Below are 21779 nucleotides of genomic sequence, written 5' to 3' on the forward strand. Positions count from 1 at the left end.
TGTTGGGAAAACCCATGAGTTCACGGGTTCCCCAATCCTCCCCCAAATCAGCCCTCAGTATATACAAAATCACCACAGACTTCACATGTAAAGTCCATAAATGAAACCTTCCAAGGACCAGGAATAATCACCTGGGAGTTCCAAGGTTTCCTGCCTGCCCCCAAATTGACAGACCTCTCCCTCCCTCTGATTGGGGATCTCAGGAGCTGAGACATTGGCAAAGGCCTCAGTCTCTCCCCTTCTGCCCAGTATGGATAGCAACAGAATTCTCCCCTCAGCTCAGCTGTAGGCTTCTGTTTGCCCTGAGCTTGCTTTGTTTGCCTGCTTTAAACAGGGAGGAACTTTACATTGGCAAAAGGCTGTGTTGAATCAGGCCTTCATCCTATGCAAAGCCTGCTTAGCACACCAGAAGACCATGGCTCAGGCTTGAGTTGCCCTGGCATGTGAGCTAGACTCACCCCGCCACTTCGCACAACCGCCAGCCTGTCTCAACAGCAGCGCCAGGCTCCTCAGCCGATTTCTTTTGCTTTGCCCTGCGTCACATTTTCATTAGACCTTTGTGGTGCCAGATTTACAGATCAGATATGTAAACTATAGCTTCGGGCCTCACAATATGAAGGCCCTAAATAATGGGGTGGGGAGGGGTTGCAGTTTGAGTTAGGTTATAATTTTTCTGCCTTCACTTTTGTATAGATACAACAATGAAGTGTTCATCCCCCCCGCCCCCTCTTCAGTATCCTTTCTGGGAGAGTTACAACAGGGGTCCTCTGAAAATGTCCTCAGCTTGTCATAATCCAATCCTGGGCCTCAAAATGGGGCAGCCAGCCTGTTCACAGTCTCCATGACTGCTCAGCCTCTCTTTAGGTAGGAATGGCTCAGAAGGCAGGGCAAATATGGCCGGTTCCTTCATACGTTGCTCAGTGCTGGATGCTATGTAGGATGCTGGAGTTCTCTACCTGGAACTGTGGGCCTTCTGTGGTGGCAGAAAGTGCTGTCAAGTCATAGCTGACTTATGGTGACCCCTTGGGTTTTCAAGGCAAAAGAGGGGGTCTAATAGGCCCTAAAAATCAGTAGGGGGCAGGATATCGAATTCTTGGGCAAGAGACTGAGGCCTTTGCCAATGTCTCAGCTCTTTCCCCCATATTGTTCACCTGGTTGAATATATTGGCCCTGCATATTGACTTAACAGCCATAATGGGGGAAAGACCCTTATTCCAAAGAGGAGCCCATTTTCCTAGAGAAAAGATCCACAGTAGTCGCTGCTATGCTCCTGTATAGTACCAGTTCATCTCAGGAGGCCTTGTGCATGGACACTGCCCAATGGTTTGGGTCTCCAGGGCCAATGCTGCCCAGGCCCTGCTGATAGCATTACAGATCTGCTGTCTGAGCTGTGTCTGAAACAGAGCACCTCTTTCCTTTTGCGGCTTCACTCATATTGCCTCACTTGCCTGGACAGAGATTGGATTGCTAGCCTCCGTTCTAACCTATCAGGGATACTGTGGGGGGGAAAAGGGAAGACAACAGGCATCGATATAGCCACCAGGTGAGACCCTGCAATAGCTTGGTTTGCTCCAAGTGTGCCCAGCTAACTACCAATCTCATCCCCTTCTCATTTTGTTCACTGTGCGCCAACATCTGCACAGGTATGTTGCCATGTGGGTGCCCACTTGGCCCAAAAGATTGCTCACCCCGGGTTAGGCTGATAGAGATTGGGCAAAGGTCACCCAGTGAGTTTCAGGGCAGAATGGGGATTTGGACTTGGGTCTCCTAGATCCTAGTCTGAGTACTACACAATACTAGCTCTCAATATGTATAAACATACTGGTCCAGGCAGGCCAGCGGTAGGGGTGGTAGAAAGTGCTGTCAGGTCACGGCTGATCCCGCAGGGTAGGGGTGTCAAACATGCCCTGCCCCTCAAGAGGCCTTATTAGGGCCGGAGCCAGCTGAGGCAACCTCCCCCCATTCCGGATCTTGCCTGATGAGCCCACAACAGCTTTGCCAGTCCACCCACCCATCCTGCTGTCAACTGGCCCTGGAATCATCCCCCCGCCCCCCCGCCCTGTGCTGCCCACCTCCCCCACTACCATGCTGGGGTGTGTGTGTGGGGGGTCAAACCCCTGGACCCAAAGGCTCTTCACAACCCCAAATCATCCAGTCGATAAAGTTCAGGGCGGCCAAGCCCCCTTCCTATGAGCACCTGCCTGGAATCAAGCAAAATCCCAGCCACGAGCCAGACATCCCCGTTTTCCCACTCGCCCCCCCCCCCCACGTTTCCCGTGCTAGTTAAGCTTCAACGGAGATGAAAAGAGCCGCGTTGGGGGGGGGGGAAGAGAGGGCCCCCCCAGACGAGGAGAGCAGGAGAGCTGGAGCCAGAGAAGGGGGGAGAAAAGAGGATGGGGAAGGGGCGCTTGTGCCATTCTAGAAAGGAGGGTGCGGGGGAGAGGCTTGGGGGGGGGATGGAGGGGCTAATGCGGGGGAGCGGGGGGGGGAGCGGGAGATGAGATGGCCGCGCTGCGCGAAAGGAGCGTCGCGGCGAGCCCAAACCGCAGAAGGGCTGGAGCAGCCCGCAGTGGCGGGGAAGCCCAGCCAGGGCCGAAGGGGCTGGGCGACGGGCGGCTCTTCTGCCGCCGCTCCCCCGCCCTACCAGCCGGGGGGGGGGCTCGATCCCTCCCCCTCTCCCTGCGGGCAAGCTTGGCTGGAGACGGCTCCAGCCACAGGTGCTGCCTGGCCTGTCCCTTGGAAACGCTCCATAGCAACGCCGGAAGATGAGGCTGGTCTGGGAGGGAATTGGAAGGGGGGGGGGGGCGCAGAACGAATCCTGCAGGGCTAGTGTGGGGAGGACCAGGGGTTTTAACGGGAGGGGGAGACAGCGTTGACACACACCCAGTGAGAAGTTCGGGGATTTAACTCTGCATGGGAGAAACCTACGTCGCAGTAGTGTGAGGGAGCAAGTCTCTGCACATGCTCAAAGGCGCTGTGGGCGCAAGACTCTGCACATGCTCGAAGATACTGTAGGATGAAGCCCAAAAAACACTGTAGGAGCAAGACTCTGCACATGCTCAAAGGCACTGTAGGAGCAAGACTCTGCACATGCTCGAAGATACTGTAGGATGAAGCCCAAAAAAACCACTGAAGGAGCAAGACTCTGCACATGCACAAAGGAACTTTAGGAGCAAGACCAAAGGCATTGTAGAGGAAGACTCTGCACGTGCTCAGACACTGTAGGAACAAGATCAAAGGCACAGCAGCTGCAAGACTGCACATGCACAAAGGCACTGCAGGAGCAAAATCAAAGGTACTTTAGGAGCAAGACTCTGCACATGCACAAAGGAACTTTAGGAGCAAGACCAAAGGCATTGTAGAGGAAGACTCTGCAAGTGCTCAGACACTGTAGGAACAAGATCAAAGGCACAGCAGCTGCAAGACTGCACATACACAAAGACACTGTAAGAGCAAGACCAAATACATTGTAGAGCAAAGAGCAAGACTCTGCACATGCTCAAAGACACCGCAGGAGCAAGGGAATTGTACAGCAAGACTGCACGTGCTCAAAGACACTGTACGGGCAAGACCAACGGCACAGCAGGAGCAAGACTCTGCACATGCACAAAGGCACAGCAGAAGCAAGATCAAAGGCACTGTGGGAGCAAGATTCTGCACGTGCTCAAAGACACTGGCAAGACCAACGGTATTGTAGGACTCTGCACATGCTCCAAGGCACTGTAGGAGCAAGACCAAAGGCACGCGCAATCACGTCGGGGCTCCAAGGGGCTAGACGGGGAGGAGACGTCTAAAGGGAAGAGTGGGGAAGAGGCTCCATTTCCGCGGCTTTCTGCCCACCCCTCCACGCCAAGTGAGACTGGGACACCCACCCCGGCAGCCGGGCGCCTTCCGTGCTCGGTGTGTAGGCCCACCCCAAGCCCCGCGAGGGCCCCCGCCTTCGCCAGTCCCTCGCCGGCTGCGCCCGCGCCAGCAGCAGCCCGCCCGGCGCGCAGTCCTGCCGCTCGAGGGGGCGGCCTCTCCGGCGCGGCGTGCGGCGGCGGCAGGCGGAGGGTTAAGGGCGGCCGGCGAGCCAGGCAGGCGGACGCGAGCGTGGAGAGGCTGGAGCAGCCTGCGGCGGCCACCGCCTTCGCCACTCCCGCCTGGCCCACCATGGAAGGCGACGCCGGGTGCCGGATCGCCGCCGCCAGCAGCTGGCGCCGGACCCTGCCCAGCCCGGCGGGCGCCCTCGACCCTGCTGCCCCCGCCACCAAGGTGAGTCGGTCGGGGGCTCCCGTCTCTGGCTGCTCCCGGACGGCCAGCCCGCGCCGCGCTCTCCTTCGCCGTGCCCTTTGCGCCTGGCTGCGGGACCGAGGGTAGGACGGGTCGGACGAGGTGCGGGTCCGACGTGTGTGTGTGTGTGTGTGTGTGTAGGGGTCTTTGCAGTCATGGGGGGGGGAGGTCTTGGGCTCCGTGGGGCAGGGAGGGGCGTGGGTCTGCAGGTAGGGGGGCAGCCGACGGTGGGTCGTGCGCCCTTCGGAGCTGACCAGAATGGGGAGGGACGCCGTGTGCCGTGGAGCGTGTGCGTATGTGACCGTCGGGAATCGAGGCTGTTTACTTCCATCGAGGGAATCACGATCCTTCCAAAAGGACATTGGGGCATGCCGCGGGGAGGGGGGTGGTCGCCCTTCCTAGACTCTGCCCCGGTCCTAGAAGCTCCTCGAGGGTTCAATCCCCTCCTTGCCGTGGAAGGCGCACAAACACACGCCACACACGCTCAAGACCCGTTGTGCCCCAGGAATAGCGCAGCTCTGGATGAGCCAGGGACGTCGGCGGGCATGCCCGGCGGGAGGGGCGCGCCTTGCGCCCCCTGCGACGGAGGACTCCCGCACAGGGCAACTGGGAAGGTGCCACTTGTCAGCATGGATGGAGAAATGGCTGGTGGTGAATGCAGCTGGGAATTCAGCCACCACAGTTTGCTCACCTCCTGCTTTCGTAGACCTTCCTGGAACGGAAAATGCTTTTGGCTGCCGGGATCATACCCTCATTCTGGGCATGCTTGCCCCAAAGTAGTCACCCCATTTCTGGTCAAAGAGATTCTCTTCAGAGCAGAACTAGACCAGAGTCCCAGGACACCCAAAAGGACAACCGGAGTTGATTCCATCATCAGCTTTCATTTTTGGGGACCAGAACTTGTTTTTGCAGGGGCAGTTTTGTGGGCATCTTAAGGGCTAAGCGGATTTTATTGTGCCACAAGCCTTTTGTGAACGGTAACCTGCTTCATTTCATAGTGGTATGGGCCACGAAAGCTGATGTTTCTGGAATAAAATGCTGTTTTTTTCTTTTAGGGGGGCATGGGACACTGGTTTGTTTTTTTGCTGCCACAAGCAAGTGCAGCTGCCCCTTTGGAACTGTCTCCAAAAGAGGGACGCTCCAAAATTGGGGTGTCACCTCTGTCCTAGCCTGGAAGATCTGGACTGCCTTGTTCGCTGCAGCCCTGGCTGGGAGAGCTCAGCTTTCTGATCCACAGGTAGCCGTCAGGGAGGTTGTCTTTGGTAGCCTTTGATGAAACTCCTCCAGCAAAGAAAGGGTTAATTCTGTTCTCTGGTTTCTCAGCACTAGCACTGAGAGGAGGGCAAGAGAAGGGACCAGAACCTGACCTCTACTGGCAGGTGCTGTCTGGGGATCTGCGAGGAGCAGAGCAGCCACCACCGAAGTGAAGTCACAGCTCATTTCCTGCACGCAGCAGGATTCGCATGTAGGGTAGCATTCCTAGTGTCTGGATTCCCAGTCCCAGCTGCTTTGTACACAAACGCACAGACATACACAACATCTTAGGCTGTATTGGCAAACATAAGGATCATCTTTCCGGCTCCTATCTAAGCCAAAATTCTAGAGAACTTTGTTAGCCCGACATGATGTGATGGATGTACCGATTGCCTGCAGCATCCGGCGGTCGAAGGGATTCACTGCACCTCAGCAGGGAGGGTGTTTTGGCTCGTCTTAGCTAGGCTGTTCCTAAGTGAATGTGCTCCTTTTGTAAAATAAATAAATAAAATCCACCTAAACTTGCAGCCCTGGCTGCATGTTGTGGTAATGAATTCGAGAAGTTAATTATGTCTGGTGTGAAAGAAACACTTTCTTTTGTCTGGCCTGAATCAACTGCTGATCCATAGAACTTGAGACACAACGTTCTGATATTGTAAGAGGGAATTAAAGAAAAGCTTATTTACTCCCACACTAATAACCTCCCATGCCCCTTCCACTTTTCCTTCTATATGTTCTTCTCCTTTCTCTTGAACATGGAAGGATTTTTCAGATGCGCAGGCTTGAAAATTCCCACTCCATCCCTCTGGCCAAGGACTACCTGTCTGTTCCTCTTGAGTCTTGGTTAGTGTGGGATTCAGGTCAGTAGTGCTGGATCCTACCTGCCTCCTCTTAGCAGGCAGGGCCCCTGTTCTCTCTGCTCACATTGCTAAGATTTGCATGCCTTACTGAGCTAAGATGCGCACGTCTGAACAGCAGGGACTAAACCTCCCAAAAACCAAACTGAAAAGGTTTCTGGCTGTGAGAAGCTCAGTTTCACCCACAAGGTTTAGGTCCTTCAGGCAGGCAATTTGGGGGCACTCTCTTCCCCTCCCTGAATAAAGCACCATTCACAGGGTTGTGGGAGGGGGAGTGTTTCTCCCACACAAGCCTTATTGGAGTCCAAGGGGGTTGTGCAACTGCGCTTTCGTGCCTCACATGTTCACTTTGCTTGAGAACATCCCCACCTCATGTGGGTCAGATCTTTCTGAAGTTCTGCCACGCTGAACCACATCTTCGCCTTCTTCACAGCGGCTTCATCTGCGTTCTGCAAGGGTGAAAACACTGATTTAAAATGTTCAAAACGTTAATCCCGGCAGACTCCTGACTCAATTATTCCAGTTAATAATACCTCTGATTATCTGAGGGGAAAGAAAGAAAAAAGGGGGGGGCTACCTTTTTGTTTCTCTGCTGAAGATGTTTCCTCAACCTGGATCATCCTATGCCTTTATCCACTAAGGTGCTTTGTTTACTGTCGGGAAGACACAGAAATGCTTGGAACGCTGACAGAAACAGACGGGGCTCATAGCTAAATATTGTGATGTCAGGGAACAGTCAACGGTGGGATTAATAAGGGAAAGTGACACCACACTGATCTAGCCGAATCCTCCGAGGATGTCAGCCAGCGTGTAGAACAGGGCAACCCAGTTGATTTAGTGCAATTGGATTTTCAGAAGGGTTTGACAAAGCTCTTCATCAAAGGCTCCTCAGAAAACAAAGCCATTCTGGAAAAAGAGGGATCGTCTTCTTGTGAAGCGGTAATTACATGAGTTTTAAAAACAGGAGACCGCAATCAAATGTGGTTTTTCTTTAAAAAAAATATATTATGTTGTCCCAATTTTAATTAGATTTGCTTTTAGGGAAGCGGTTTACCTCTGGGTCAGAGCTTTGGGTATCTTACTGAGAAGCAAAGTGTTGATTATTTAGATTATTGTTATATATATTTTTATCATAGGGCTGGGAGAGAGGACAATTCTGGATTTTCTTTGTGTCTCATTGGGGCTAGTACCATATTGAGGACTAGAATGGTGATGAGGCAAGAGTACTTGTTTAGAGTTCATATTGGAGAAAAATAGAGTTGGATCCAGCCAGATTTTTTTTCACTCTCTGTTCCAATTCTCCTCCCTATCTCAGTGTTGTTTTGGGTGGTTAGGGGGGGGTCCCCTCCCTTTTTTACTGGCAGAGATTCTGGTTGGCTCCAACCCAGTAATACTTAGCATCATTATCTGGAAAGCTCCTGTCAAATGCATTCAGTGCCAGAAGTGATCTTTTTGAAAAGGAGGGAAGGATTCAGCGGGTGGAACTGCTTACAGCGGACATAATTTGAATGTCCAAAGCTTTCATTTGGAAGGTCATCATACAAATGGGTGTTTTCAGCCATAAAACAGCAGCTAAAATTCAGCTCTGGGAACCAAAAAACCTTATTTGTGGTGAGGAGGGGTGCAGCGGAGACTCCTTTTATGTTCCTCTAGAAGCAGAGCAAACATTCTGATGTCACTGTGTGAATCCAGGGGGCGCGTACGTTTCAGGTGGTGTGTCCACCCCATGCCAGTCTGATGTGATGGAATTAAAGCGGGAGGAGAGATGCACAGAAAAATAATCAGAGAGTTGGAAAAGCTTCTGTAAGATCTGAAACTCGAGCAATTTCTTGTTGAGCTAGATGACAGAAAGAAATGCACATGTGTCAATGAATTTATTAGGTTGAAATCCTAAATAGACTTGCAACTGATTGAGCAAGCAGCTTCATGTATATCCCACCTTTCTCCTCAAAGGAGACCGAAAGCTACTTGTTATTGAGTTCTCCTTCACAATGCTCCTGTGAGGTAGGTTAGGTTGAGGGTGTGTGTCTGGCCTTACGTCATAAGTGTCAAACTCGCAGCCCTCCAGATGTTATGGACTACAGTTCCCATCATCCCCTGCCAGCATGCTGCTGGCAGGGGAAGATGGGAACTGTAGTCCATAACATCTAGAGGGCCGCAAGTTTGAAATCAGTGCCTTAGGTCACTCAGTGAGCTTCCAAGGAAGAGTGGGGGTTTGAACCTGCGTCTCCCAGATCTTCAGCCAGCAGTTTGACTACAACCCGTGCTGGCTACACTTGGATTTACTTCCGAGTACACATTCTTAGGATTTCACTGTGAATGTTGTTTAAAAAGTTAACAGGAATGAAGGTGGTGTCGCTCGTTTTGGTTTTTGCTGTTACTCAGAGCACAAGAACAATTCAGTGTCCAAGGGGACTTGGGAAGTGGGTTTTGAAATACGCATTCACCGAGTGCAGTTCCATCGGATCCATGAGCAGAACTGGCATCAGCGTACCCAAGGTAGGGCAGCTGCTGGGAGCTGCTGCACCCCCTCCATCTATGCATCTTCCCTGCTCGTTTGCTTGCAAGGGCTCCCAGCTCCATAGCATTGATGAGAAAGTACATGCAGGTGGTACACAGTGGCAGCATGAGCTACACGCTCCAGCCAGCATGAACATGGCGCAGTTGGCTGTAAACACAGGGAGTCATAGGGATTGTGAGCGGGGAAAGATGCAATATCTGGTGGGGAGACACTCAGGGTGGTGGAAAAGAAGACATGATGAGTCTTGTGGGAGCAGAAGGGCCCCCAATGCACCTGTCTGGCCAGGGGCCCCCCAAATGAGCAGAAGAACATATTCCCAGAGGTATAAAAACTTTCCTCCCCACAGGATTCAAGAAAACTTTCCTGGGAAAAAAAAGAATAGCCCCACCATTTACAATCTTGGGAGGTTAGTGAAGATGGTCAGGGAAGACAGCTTTATGCTCAGGCTGTTCCTTAAATCTCCAGTGGCTAGGAGCTGTATGTAAACAGCAAGAACCAGATGGGTTGTCCTATTGTTCTCTGTGAAGCATTGAAGGTATCTACTGTCACCTATCCTGGTCCAGTTTGGTTGACTGTTGATGCACCAGTTATTTTGTTCCAAAATAATTTGTGTTCATAGGGGTTTATAAATTGATTTAGCTCCCGAAGTAAGTGACTTACTATAGTAGCTGCCATTTCAGATCTCATCTCTACAACAGTCTTGATAGATTTCTTGAGGCAAGCTACCCTCTCAGCTTTATTCTCCCCCGCCCCCCCCCCCACATCCCAATTTCCTATATACTAGAAATAGTAGTTTATCTACAGAGCTGTTAGTTTTGAAAAATATGTGGTGCGCTTTGTGGACTAAACGCTATGTAAAAATGTTGAGTGTTAGTATGAATGCTGAATATGTTCCTACATCACATATTTCTGGAACTTGGGAAAATCCAAACAGCTGACTTTATTATGGATTAAACAAATATTCCACATAGCCCAATAATTTTTTTAAAAATCAGTTCACCCACCTTTCTTGATTGTTGGCTAGGGTTGGCCAGATATCAAAATGCCTTTCATATAGAGCGATTTTGGGGTGTTCCTTTCAACAACCCTAGAAGGTAGGCCTGGATTATCAACCTCCCCAGACTGTAAGGGATGGGGGATTTGCCTTAGACCACTTCCTGAGTTCATCACAAGGGTGGAATTCAAAGCAGGCGTTTCTTGAGTCGGAGCTGCTCCATTATACTGTCTCTTGAACCCAGATCTCGCTATGAAAAACAGTTTACCTGCTACTGAGATACACACTCTGTGTATACACAAGCACCTTGAAAGAGACGTAGGCCCAATTATTTATTTACTCATGAAACCATTTATATCTTGCCTTGTCTTGTAGTTTAAGGCAGCGTGCCATAATAGTTGCAAACATTTTCAATTGAGACCAAAAATTAAACAGTAAACTCAGAATCTCTTTTCGAGTCCTAACTGATTTCCCCCACCAGGTTTAAAAACATCTACATTTTCAGATAGCTCAGGGAGGCTTATAGCCATAATCCCGTTTAAAACTAGATATATTAAAATGGGAGGCGGTGCCACAGAGATACCAAGCCCTGATCTGCTGCAGCAAGGAAATGAAATATGCTGAGCTAGTTAAGGAAATACCTCATGAATAAGAAGCATGTTTTTTTTTAAATGCCCACTTCCCGCCTCCTTCAATTTCCTCCAGCTGTTTTTGAACCATTTTCCAGAGTCGTGGAATGTGTTCCCACAAGAGACTAAGCTGGCCAGATGGCTTTTGAAACATAGGCATATTCATAGGGATAGGCACATTGCCAACTATTGGGCATAGTTGCGAAATAGAGAACCATCTAAGTTAGTTCTTGGAGCAACTCGGCTGGTTTGGTAGCCAGGTGGAGGATGGGCTGGCGATTATGGGGGAGAGAGAAAAGAGGTAGCACAAAATGGCCTTGACAGTGAGTTCACCCCCAATTCACAACAGTAACTGGGTAGATCTCTGTAAGATTCTCTGAACTGGTGATTGTCACAAGGTTTGGGGGACAGGTCAAACGAGTTGGGGGAGTAATGTCAAATATACTAGCTCACCTTCAGATTTGGGAGATATATCTTTTTTTTAAAAAAAATGTGTATAATAGAAGTGGGTTCGCAAGTTTGGGGTAGGTCCTCCCTCGCTTTCTTTTGTTCCTTAAAATGTGGACCTTTATTTTCCAGTATGAATGTGGTTATAAACATAGGAAACTGTGTAATGCCAGGTCAAACCATTGGTCCCTTTCAGCATTTCCCACCCTGTGGATCTCAATGAAAATGGATCTCAGGGTCTGTGAAAGAAGATTTTGCTGATTGATTGAGTGTTTGCTGTGTTTTTTCCCCCCAAGTGGGCGACTGTGCCAAATAAATTTGGACTTGTGTTCACTCTTCCAAAAAGGCTGGGTACTACTGAACTGGCTCACCAATATCTGGCAACAGTTGGACATCGGCAATGGCTCATAATAAAATAATATATTAATTGGTTGTTGTGGGTTTTTCGGACTGTGTGGCCGTGGTCCGGTAGATCTTGTTCCTAACGTTTCGCCTGCATCTGTGGCTGGCATCTTCAGAGGTGTATCACAGAGAGAAGTCTAACAGGAGCCCTGGAGAGACAGAAGAAGAAGAAGAGGAGGAGGAGAAGTTGGATTTATATCCCCCCTTCCTCTCCTGTAGGAGACTCAAAGGGGCTTACAAACTCCTTTCCCTTTCCCCCTCACAACAAACACCCTGTGAGGTAGGTGGGGCTGAGAGAGCTCTGTAGAGCTGTGACTAGCCCAAGGTCACCCAGTTGGCATGTGTTGGAGTGTACAGGCTAACCTGAATTCCCCAGATAAGCCTCCACAGCTCAAGTGGCAGAGCGGGGAATCAAACCCGGTTCCTCCAGATTAGAGTACACCTGCTCTTAACCACTACACCATTGTTGTTATTGTTGTAATTAATATTTTCATTTTCAACATCATTATCATTTTTTGTCTGAGTCCAGGCATGGGGGAGGAGGAGACTAGAATCAGTTGAGAAACGGTTGAAAAAATAAATGGTTGAAAAAATAAACGGTTGAAAAAATAAAATAGTTTTACCTTGGCACCTGGTTTGGGGAGGCCATGAAGGTACAGCTGTTTGGGAAGCTGGAATGCCACAACTAAGGAGACCTTCTTCCAGTCACTGCTAGCTTAGTCGCTGAATCCTGAGATAAGGAACCCAGAAAAAATAATCTCATGATGAGTTCAGTGAATGGGCAGTGTTGCACAGTGGCTAGAATGTCAGATGATTCACAGTGGCCCCTATGCTGTGGGATGCCCTCCCTCCAGAGGTTTGCCGGCAAACTCTTGGAGTCTTGGCACCTGGCAAAGACCATCCTCTTCTCCCAGATGTTTGGCTGACTCCCCTTGCTGGGAGGGCGACCCCTGAGATGTCCATACACCCTTCCCTTTTTGTAGATTGAGTGGGTAGATGTGGGAGATTTTAGATTGTTCTTGGTTTTTTAGAATTGGATTTATTGTTTTTTTACTGTCATGATTTTAACGTTGCATGTTTTATTGTAACCCGCCCTGAGATTGTGGTAAAGGGTGGGTAATAAATGGAACTAGAAATAGATTGTGATGGGGGAGTTATAGATTCTTGGCCCTGAAACTCACTGGGGAGATTACACTCAGCTTTTCCTACGTCAAAGGGCTGTGTTGAGGGATACATGGATTGAGGGAGAGAACTGCGAGCTCCTTTGCAGCAAAGTGGAATAAAAATGTGACAAGACAAATGGTAAGGGAGAGCTTCATGCCCGTTTGTCCAAGCTGTTCAAGATTTTGTAAGTTGCAAATGCAACAGCAAGTGCATTCCGACCCAAACAAACACACCTCACACAACCGCCCCCCACCTATGAGGTGGACAAAACATATACCCCACCACACGCTCAGTCCACACTGTGCCACAGAGAGAAAACACATCTTGCTACATAATGCCTCTGAAGATGCTAGCCATAGAGGCAGGCGGAACGTTAAGAGCCCAAAACTACCAGACCGCAGCCACGTAGCCCAGAAAACCCACAACAAGCAGTCGATTCCAGCCACGTGAAAGCCTTTGACTGTACTTTAATAAGTTAGCTGCAGCATTTTGTAGAAAGGCTGGAAATGCACAAGAGGTACCAAAGTTATTTCGTTTCCTGGAGAGACGTGTTCATTTCAGGTGAGGCCCAGCTAGTCAGTGGGCAGCAGGGTTTTGAACCGGCCGGATTTTGCAGATATTTTTCAAACAGAGCTGCTTCGTAGATGCATGATGTGAATCTAGTCGAAGCCGAGATGCCACGGACTGAACCCAGGGCTTTTTTCGTGCAGTGCCAGAGCTGTCACTGAGCCATGGCTTCAGCCCAAAACTTTGCTCCCCAAGGCAAGAATTATGCTTTGCTTCTACTCAACAGCTATTATAGGTACTGGCTCATATCCCACTGTTCTGCTTCAGTTGAGTTTGAAGCCTTTCTCCAACTTAAGGAGACTTCCGCCAACAGAAGAGGTTCCCAGAGGAAGGATTCAAGCATGGTGGCTTGGAGCGTCTTCCGTCAGAGCAAAGCTCCTGGGATTGGGGCAGGTAGAAGCCTCTTGTGTTATTTGGAAAACGATCACGCAGCTGCTCCGTCGGTCTGTGACGCTGTCTTTCCAGTTCCACTTTATATGGAGAAAGGAGAGGAATGAACTATAAACTCACTTCCCTGTCCCTGTTTAAAGAATTGGAAGATTTTATCTTTCTGAGATTGTGGGCTGCAAACCCAGCAAGATCAGAACTCTGCGCCAGAAGGACTTCTCTTCTGATAACCACTTCGTGGCTGTGGCAGAGACTTGAATGTATGCTGATTGACTTGGCCTGGAGTCTGTGCCTTGGGAGGCTATAACATCTCCGTACACCTCTCAGTACCTTCCAGCCCAAGGCAGGTTTGGAAATGGATGTCTATTGTTTGAGTATATCACTCTGTATTGATTCAATGATTTCATTTAGTCCAAAGACATAAATGGAGGGTTTAAAAACCAAGCTGCCAACATTCAGTGATCGAGAACAAAGTGTACCCACATATAATCCAATGTACTTTCCCTCTCAAACAGGCAATTGGTCTAGGTGAGCAGTGATGTGTTCAGTGAACTAGAATTTGCCTCAAGAAAGCTTTTCGGGAAGATCTGCATCATAGCGTCAAGCCAGATAACCCCCAGGTAGATCAAATGTTGGTTCAGAACTCTTCTTGTCCAGAGGACAGGAGCATCTTGTCAGTACCCTGAGGGCTTGTCCTAGTGCCTCTTCATTTTGTCAAAATAACAATGTTGCCTTCTTGGTAATCATTTTGAAGTGTCACGCTAGAGGTTGACTGTGCAGGACAATATAGTGTTATGCACACAATCCAGCTTTGTAAGAATTTCAGTGTTTTTTTAAAAAGGTGCCAATTTCTATCCCTCATAGCTGTAAAGACCCTCATTTGATCCTCATTTGTGATCCACCACAGCAAAGTAAAAAGTAAAAAGAGGTTTTTACTTTGCATGGCCATGCTGGCAGGGGCTGCTGGGAATGGTAGTCCATGAACATCTGGAGAGCCACAGGTTGCAGACCCTTGCACCACAGGGACCTGACTCTGTGCTTCCTCATCTGTGGAGATGAGACACATAATAACCAGAGGCAGGGCCTTTTCAGATGTGGCCCCTTGACTCTGGAATTCCTTAACATCACTGGGTATCTACAGAGCTGTAGGCTCCAGGTAAAACCTCTTTTTACTTTGCAGCCTTGATTAAGTGTTCATTATTGAATTTTTCTTACCTTAATATCTGTTGTTTATTCTCCTGGCTTCCATTTCTGTTGTTAAAATTAATGGCTTAAAATGTAAAGTTAGTTCAGAAGCCGTTGGCTTTAAAATTTTATTCTCCGCTCTGAATAATAGGGAATAGTTTTATTTGTGTTGCCATTTTAAATTGGTTAAATTATGTGCTGCTGGTTTGTTATGAGCTTCTGTGTTGCTGTTTTTAAACTGGTTAGTTTCTTACGTTGTGGATATATTTCATTTTAATTGAGGTTCGATATTTGATGCATAGCGTGCTTTCCTCTTTTTGTCAGCTGCCCTGAGTGTCTGTTGGGGAGACAGTGGATTAAAATAAGCCAGATCAATCAATAAGAGGCTTGAAAGTGTGGAAACGCAGAATAAGATTTCCAGCAGTTGGGAGGCTGGCCTTTTCCAGGGCCCCCTCCAGCACCACCACGCTCTCTCTCACATGATGGTTAGGAGAAGCCAGCAAAGCGAGCAAACTATGAATAATAGCTTAGCTTATGCAGAATCACTGAGGAGTGCCACAGCCCCTTGAAGACTACCCATTTTATTTTAGCAGTAGACTTCTGGCACAGAATACATGGATCTCTAGCTTCAACCTTTAAAGAAAGACGAGTCATAAGAAATAAACTGGCTGATGAGAAAGGTGGTCAAGGGTGTGGTGTACAGAAGCCTGCACAAAAGAATAAAAAAACTGAGCACAGCTGTCTCAAAACAATGCTTGTGAGTTCCAGACTCTTTTTGTATGCTTTTATTCATATGCAGGGAAACTTGTTACCTTCTCTGGTGGCCTCAGGGAAGAAAAGGGTTAATCTCCCCTGGCGTGCCCCCCCCCCCCCCATATACTTGATAAAGCAATCCTGGCAGCTACATTTGCAAAAGGTGTGTGTGTGTGTAATCACAGCTGTAACATGTAGTTGAACTTGGCATATATAAGCAGAATGGAAATCAATTCCCTCCTCCTCCTCCCCCCTCCCCCCCCCCCAGTAGAGGATGCGGAGTTGTAACTGGAGTGGGAAAGGCTTAGATAACCTACCCGAGGAGAATGGCCTAACCATCAAAAACAGTAAATAAACCACAGCAGAAAGTAAGCAAATTGAAATGTCTTGGGTCGAGAAGGCAGGAGGCAGCTGGAGCACAGAAGCCAGGAGGGAGGTAAGAGGGGGGCGTGTCCAGAAGATAGAATGGGCAGCAGGCCGAGTCCTACCCTTCCTTGCAGGGGACTGACACAGACAACCAAAGGAGGGAAAGGGGCAGGTTGATACAAGCTCGAAATAAACATCAGCATCTTTTGTCAGGATGATAACCAGATGAAGGGAAGCACACACCACGCTCAGACACATGTTCAAAATGCTAAATGTTATCTTTGTGCTTTGATCGTGGCTTGTACTGTCCCCTTTCCTTTTTTTAAAAAAAGAAGAAACTCTGTCTAAATTAACATAAAGCTGAAAAGTCTGTCCTCTGCTAAATGGCAATCCCCTTTCCGCCGCCCCCATCTCAGGTATGCTGGTTATAAACTCATCCAAAATGAACAGCAGAACAAATGGGCAGCGGAGAGATGCCTGAAAGTCCACACCTGCCCCCGGTTTGGCTTTCTGTTCAAAATAGGTGTTCCTGCGATGTGTGGGAGTCAGGGGAGGGAACGGCATCATGAGACGCAGGGAAGTCCTCCCCCCCTTTCCTCAACCAAAGCTTGTTTAAATATTTAGCGAAGCACAGCCTATAAATATCCTCATGAAGCATTAGCTGTGAATTGTGAGTCCTCCCCCCCCCCCCAAATGTTCTGCTCAACTCAGATTGGATTGAAGAAGAGTTTGTTGCATCCCATGGAAAAATGGGATCCCCCTTCCTGGTCAGAGTCATATGGGGAAGCTGAAAAAACCCCACGCTCCATATTCTAGGAGCTGAGATTCTCTTATTTTATAAGATTCTGGTGGAAATGGAGGTTTACTCGAGTCTAGGTCACACAAATGGCAAAAGAGATTAAGAACACACTGTGTGTGAGTCAGGCTCCTTCCTCACGTGCAGAATAATGCACTTTCAATCCACTTTCACAATTGTTTGCAAGTGAATTTTGCTATTCCACGCAGTAAAATCCACTGCAGAGTGCATTGAATGTGGATTGAAAGTGCATTATTTTGCATGTGTGGAAGGGGCCTCAGATGATCATGTGATACAACAAGTGGAGGAGAATTGTTTCACGTGATCATCTGAGGCCCCTTCCACACATGCAGGTGTGAAGATATCAGTATGAAGGATTCTTGCCTAGACTTTTCAATATGCTAGTTTTCTATTTGGCGAGGGGTCGGGGGGGGGGGTCAAGTCCCAGCAGTTTTGTGGTGGCCCTGAGGGTGTTCAAAGGAAGAGACATTCGGAGATGGTTTGCCATTGCCTTCTTCAGTGTCACAACTCTGGTTGCCCATACAAATACTAACCAGGGCTGACCTTGCTTAGCTTCTGAGATCTTACAAGATCAAGCTAGCCTGCTGGGACTATGCAGGTCAGACCTAGTTTTCTACACACAGGGAATATTTTGTATATGGAAGAACAATCAGTCCTAGGTTCTGCCTTGTTCAATCAGAAGCAATGAATATAGGAACAGTCTGTATCAGTTGTGTCTGGATTGGGTCATTCCACTCAGGCCAAAAGAAAGAGTCGAACCTTTAGCAGTGAAGGAAGAGAAGTGGAGATATTCTGCATTGGGAAGAGTGATGAGGTAGGTACTGAGTCTCATAGACAGCTTTGAAGGGGATTAGACAGATTCATGGAGGAGTGATCTATCAGTGACTATAAACCGTGGTGACTAATAGGAACCTCCACATTCAGAGACAGTAAATTTCCGAAGGACAGAATTGGGAGGCACCATCAGGGAAGGCCTTGGCTTCGTGCCCTGCTGTTGCCCCTTCAGAGGAACTGGTTGGCTGCTGTGTGAGACAGGATGCTGGACTAGATAGACCACTGGTCTGATGCATAGGTGTCAAACTCACGGCCCTCCAGATGTTATGGACTACAGTTCCCATCATCCCCCTGCCAGCATCATGCTGGCAGGGGATGATGGGAACTGTAGTCCATAACATCTGGAGGGCCGCGAGTTTGACACCTGTACAGTAGGGGATTTTCACTTTTATAGGAGGGCACTGCAGTTAATGATGAAACAGAGCAAGCAGTGACCCATGCTCATCTTCATCTGGGCTATTTTCCTCACTTGCCATTTTTCATTTAATAAGTTTCCTTCATTTGCTCATGTGGACAATTCAGATGTCATCGCTGGCCAGCTGATGCAGTCTGGTGTCATCCACGTTGCCCTCTTGTCTTTTTCAGACCTGGTTTGTTGTGATATTTTGACGTTGACTTCAATTTGTAGTGTCAGAGTGCAGAACGGTGAGAACTGGCAAGCATCATTGATTCATCCCACAGAAGGAGAGATTGGGTTGGTGATGTGGTTTGTAGTATCCCAGTTACATATACTAAAAAAAAAAAAGCTTTCTGAATTATCTTCAAACAGCCTTGGGGGTCCTGAAGAAGAAACGTGACGTGGAAATGTTTAGTTAAGGAGCCTGTGAAAGAGGAATGTGAATGTCTAATTTTAGGACTTCACAAAGAGGAAATTGATATGGGGATGTTTAATTTAAGAGCCCAATTAAATGCGGGGGGGGGGGGGGGGGGGAGGGAAGGATACTTGCAAAGTGAACATCTTAAAATTATTTTCAGTTCCTCTGGTACACAATACTAAAATACCGCAATGGACAGTTTGATTTAAAAAAACAGATTGAGGGATCCAAAAGAGGAAATTACACTGGGAAATGATTATGCTAATGAAAAGTTCAATTGTGTTGAGAAGGATTGGGGAGAGAGGCCTGCGTTCTCAAATCTGAGAGTCATTTATTTGCAAGGTTCCTGGTCTGTTGGGGTACAGCGAAGTGGGAAGACTGGGGTGGGGGGGACGGGGAAATTGCATCATTAGCCTGAAATTGACTGGAATATTTCTGTAGCAGGAAGGACAGGTTTCCTCCTTCCTGAAATTGACAAGAATATTCTCACTATTAAAAGGAGACTAGGAGTTTTTTTTTTAAAAAAACAGGATTTTCCCAAGACTTGCACATATTTGCAAAATGTTCGAGCCCTTGTAAATGAATCTGTTGGAATGAGTGGGGAGTGTAGCGGGCCAATCGCCGGGCCAATTCCCTATTTGGTCTTCCAGCAGGACAGAGGTCCAGCGGGGGCGGGGGGGGGGCATGGTTGTGAAACTCCCCAGATTAAAGAAGACTTCTGGCTGAGGGGGTGTGAAGGGTCCCACCTTGATTTGAATCCCCCACTTCCCCACAGGAAATAGGGGATTGCCCTGGGGATCTTTGTGGTGCTTTAGTGGTCTTGAAAGCAATTGTTCATTTTTCACTACCCAGAGGGAAGGACCCAAGTAACTTCCGTGAAGTCGCATTCTCTCCAAGTTCCTCAAGATCTAAGTAGACAACTCCCCAACGGGTTTGTTTCAGGCTTCCTATGACATTAACAGAGCTACGGAGAAGCTGTACAGTACTGAAGCTTGTCTTCCCTTTCTCAAAAACTCTTCTTCTTCCTTTTCCTCTTCTTTGCAATTTTTTCCTAACCTATACACTTACCTTCCGTAGCTATTCTGCTTAGGGGAAAAAACAAAACACTCTTCCCATAATTCTCCACATCAAGTGTATTTATGCACATTCCTTGAAAATTAACCCTTTGAGGCATCTTTGGTAAGCTTTTGCAGAGTAATGTTTTGTTCGTGTGGGACAGAAGTTGAAGTACAGCATGCCAGTTCCTTCCCCGTTGGCACTTCGTGGGAGTGCTATAGAGTTGTAGGATATCACCCCACTGCAGCTGGGTTGCTACTGGCATTAAGCAAACCCCAAGGATAAAGGTCTGTATCAAATATTTTGGAATGGAGCACCTGTCCTCAGTATAACTGTACTATCAAAGCTTTGGAAGTCTGAAGTGGGTGGGGGTGGGGCGTTGCCATGAAGAAGGATGGTGATAAATCAAAAGAAAGAATTTGGAAATAAGCTGGGTGGACGATAAAAAGATCTATGAGGCGAGTTGCATCAAGGAAAGCCAAAAGGACCAGGTGTGGTTTGCTGAGAGAAAAGAAGATTAAGGAGGGGTATTTAAATATTTAAGAGGATGTCGGAAAGAAGAGGGAGAACAAATGCTCTCCCTGTTCACAGTGGCAGCGGGTTTAAATAACAGGCAGGCAGGTTTTAGACTGAACACAAGGAAAGGCAGGCTGAGTTCAAGTAGTGGGAATGAATTCTCTAGAGAGGATGTAGAATCCCCATGCCTGGAGAAAGGAGTTGAGAGGATTGTTGACGGGTGCCTGTCAGGGACAGTTTAGAAAAAGAAGAGTTTGGATTTATGCCTTGTTTTTCTCAACCTGAAGGAGTTTCAAAGTAGCTTACAAACTCCTTTCCCTTCCTTTCCCCACAACTGATGTCTTGTGGGGTAGGTGGGGCTGAGAGAGTTCTGAGAGAACTGTGACTGGCCCAAGGTCACCCAGCAAGCTTCAGGTGTAGGAGCAGGGAAACAAATCCAGTTCACCAGATAAGAGCTTGCGGCTCATGAGGAGGAGGAGGGAATCAAACCTGGTTCTCCAGATTAGGGTCTGTTAACCTGCTGATTAACCTGCTGTTAAACACTACACCATTCTGGTTTAGTATTACTAGTAATAGCACAGCACAAATGTTGAAACTATCTTCACTAAGGCATTATCTCTGCAAATTGCTGAGAGAGGCAGGATGGTACAGTGGCTAAAGTGCTGAACCAGAATTTGGGACATCCAGATTCAGGTATTAACCCAAGTCCTCACCCTTGAGTCAATCTCTCCCTCTCAGCCTTGTCCACCTCACAAGATTGTTGTTGTGAAGATAAAATGGAGGCAGAGAGAACCGTGCACACTCCCCTGAACTTCTTAGAAGGATGGGCTAACTAAAATAAAACTAGAGGTTGTCACTGACACACAGCTGTCATCAAAAGCAGGACCCCTGCCTCCTTTCCTTTTCTTCTCTGACCCAAAATGTAGAATGAAAAATGTGTAAAAGACATCATTTCTCCCACTCCACTTCATTGGCTGCTGTTTGTAGGGGAGAATTTGTATTGCATTTTGCCCTAAGCCTTAGAGGAGGTGGAGACACAAGGTTGCTGCTTTTAATGGCAGCCTCGTATCATCTGAAACGTATGCTTCATGTCTTATTATAAATCTGTTGCAGATGGGAAGTCAGCCTGTCAGTGTGATTTGCTCATTGGCCATCTGAGGAACTTGCAGCTGAGGTGTTGCTTGAATAGGGAGGAGGACATCTGTGCTGACAGGGAGGCTTAGACAGAAAAGATAAAGATAACACATCCGACTTCAGTGCAAATTGCAGGCTCCTGCAGCCTACTTTTGCCTTGGGAGTGTGCAGGGCATTGGAGAGGGGATTTAACCCTTCAACTGCCACTCAGTTGTGCTTTAAGTCCAGCCTTCCTGTTTTGCTGGTAGCTTTTTAAAGACCCCCCAAAGTGTCCTTTCAAAAACATGTCCTTTAAAATGTTGATAACAAAGCAGAGAACCAAGAGAGGAGGTGGGAAGATTTGGCCTCCTCTCCTTTTTCTGTACAACCCGAGGCAAATTGAGGCTGTTTGTGGCTTCAAGTTGCATCTTGTGGTAGGAGGGAGAGGCAGCATCTTCCTGTGGTCTGTGTGAGCCATTGTGTACACTCGGATCCCTAACCTTTTTGAGCCTGTGGACATATTTGGAATTCTGACACGACATGGTGGGCACAGCAACAAAATGGTTCCACAGCTTAACTTTATTAACACGCTGTAAATCTTTGTGTCGCAGGCTGCTGTCAAAGCAACATTTTAAAAAGTCTGCACAGGCAATCAACATTTCAGTAGTCAATTAGATGCCTTGTTAAGAAAAAGCACTACTTGACCTACCCACATCCTAAATATCTAGCGGGAACCAGAAAAGGTGTCAGTAGGCACCATGACCCCCCCCCCCATCACCACATTAGGGGCCCCTGGTCTACACCCTCTGTTTGGGCTAGATAGGCTCATA

General features: G+C 48.1%; 1 protein-coding gene across 1 annotated transcript in view; it reads left to right on the forward strand.

Annotated features, from left to right (window-relative positions):
* The first annotated feature begins 4045 nt into the window (after window positions 1–4045).
* Window positions 4046–21779, forward strand: part of LOC125437211 (PILR alpha associated neural protein) — a 32897-nt gene continuing 15163 nt past the window's right edge. Inside the window, exon 1 of the mRNA XM_048504647.1 lies at window positions 4046–4254. The gene's annotated coding sequence lies outside the window, so the exon portion shown is untranslated. The remainder of the gene's footprint in view (window positions 4255–21779) is intronic.

Source organism: Sphaerodactylus townsendi, linkage group LG07, assembly GCF_021028975.2.
Source record: "Sphaerodactylus townsendi isolate TG3544 linkage group LG07, MPM_Stown_v2.3, whole genome shotgun sequence".
In the NCBI taxonomy this organism is placed as follows: domain Eukaryota; kingdom Metazoa; phylum Chordata; class Lepidosauria; order Squamata; family Sphaerodactylidae; genus Sphaerodactylus; species Sphaerodactylus townsendi.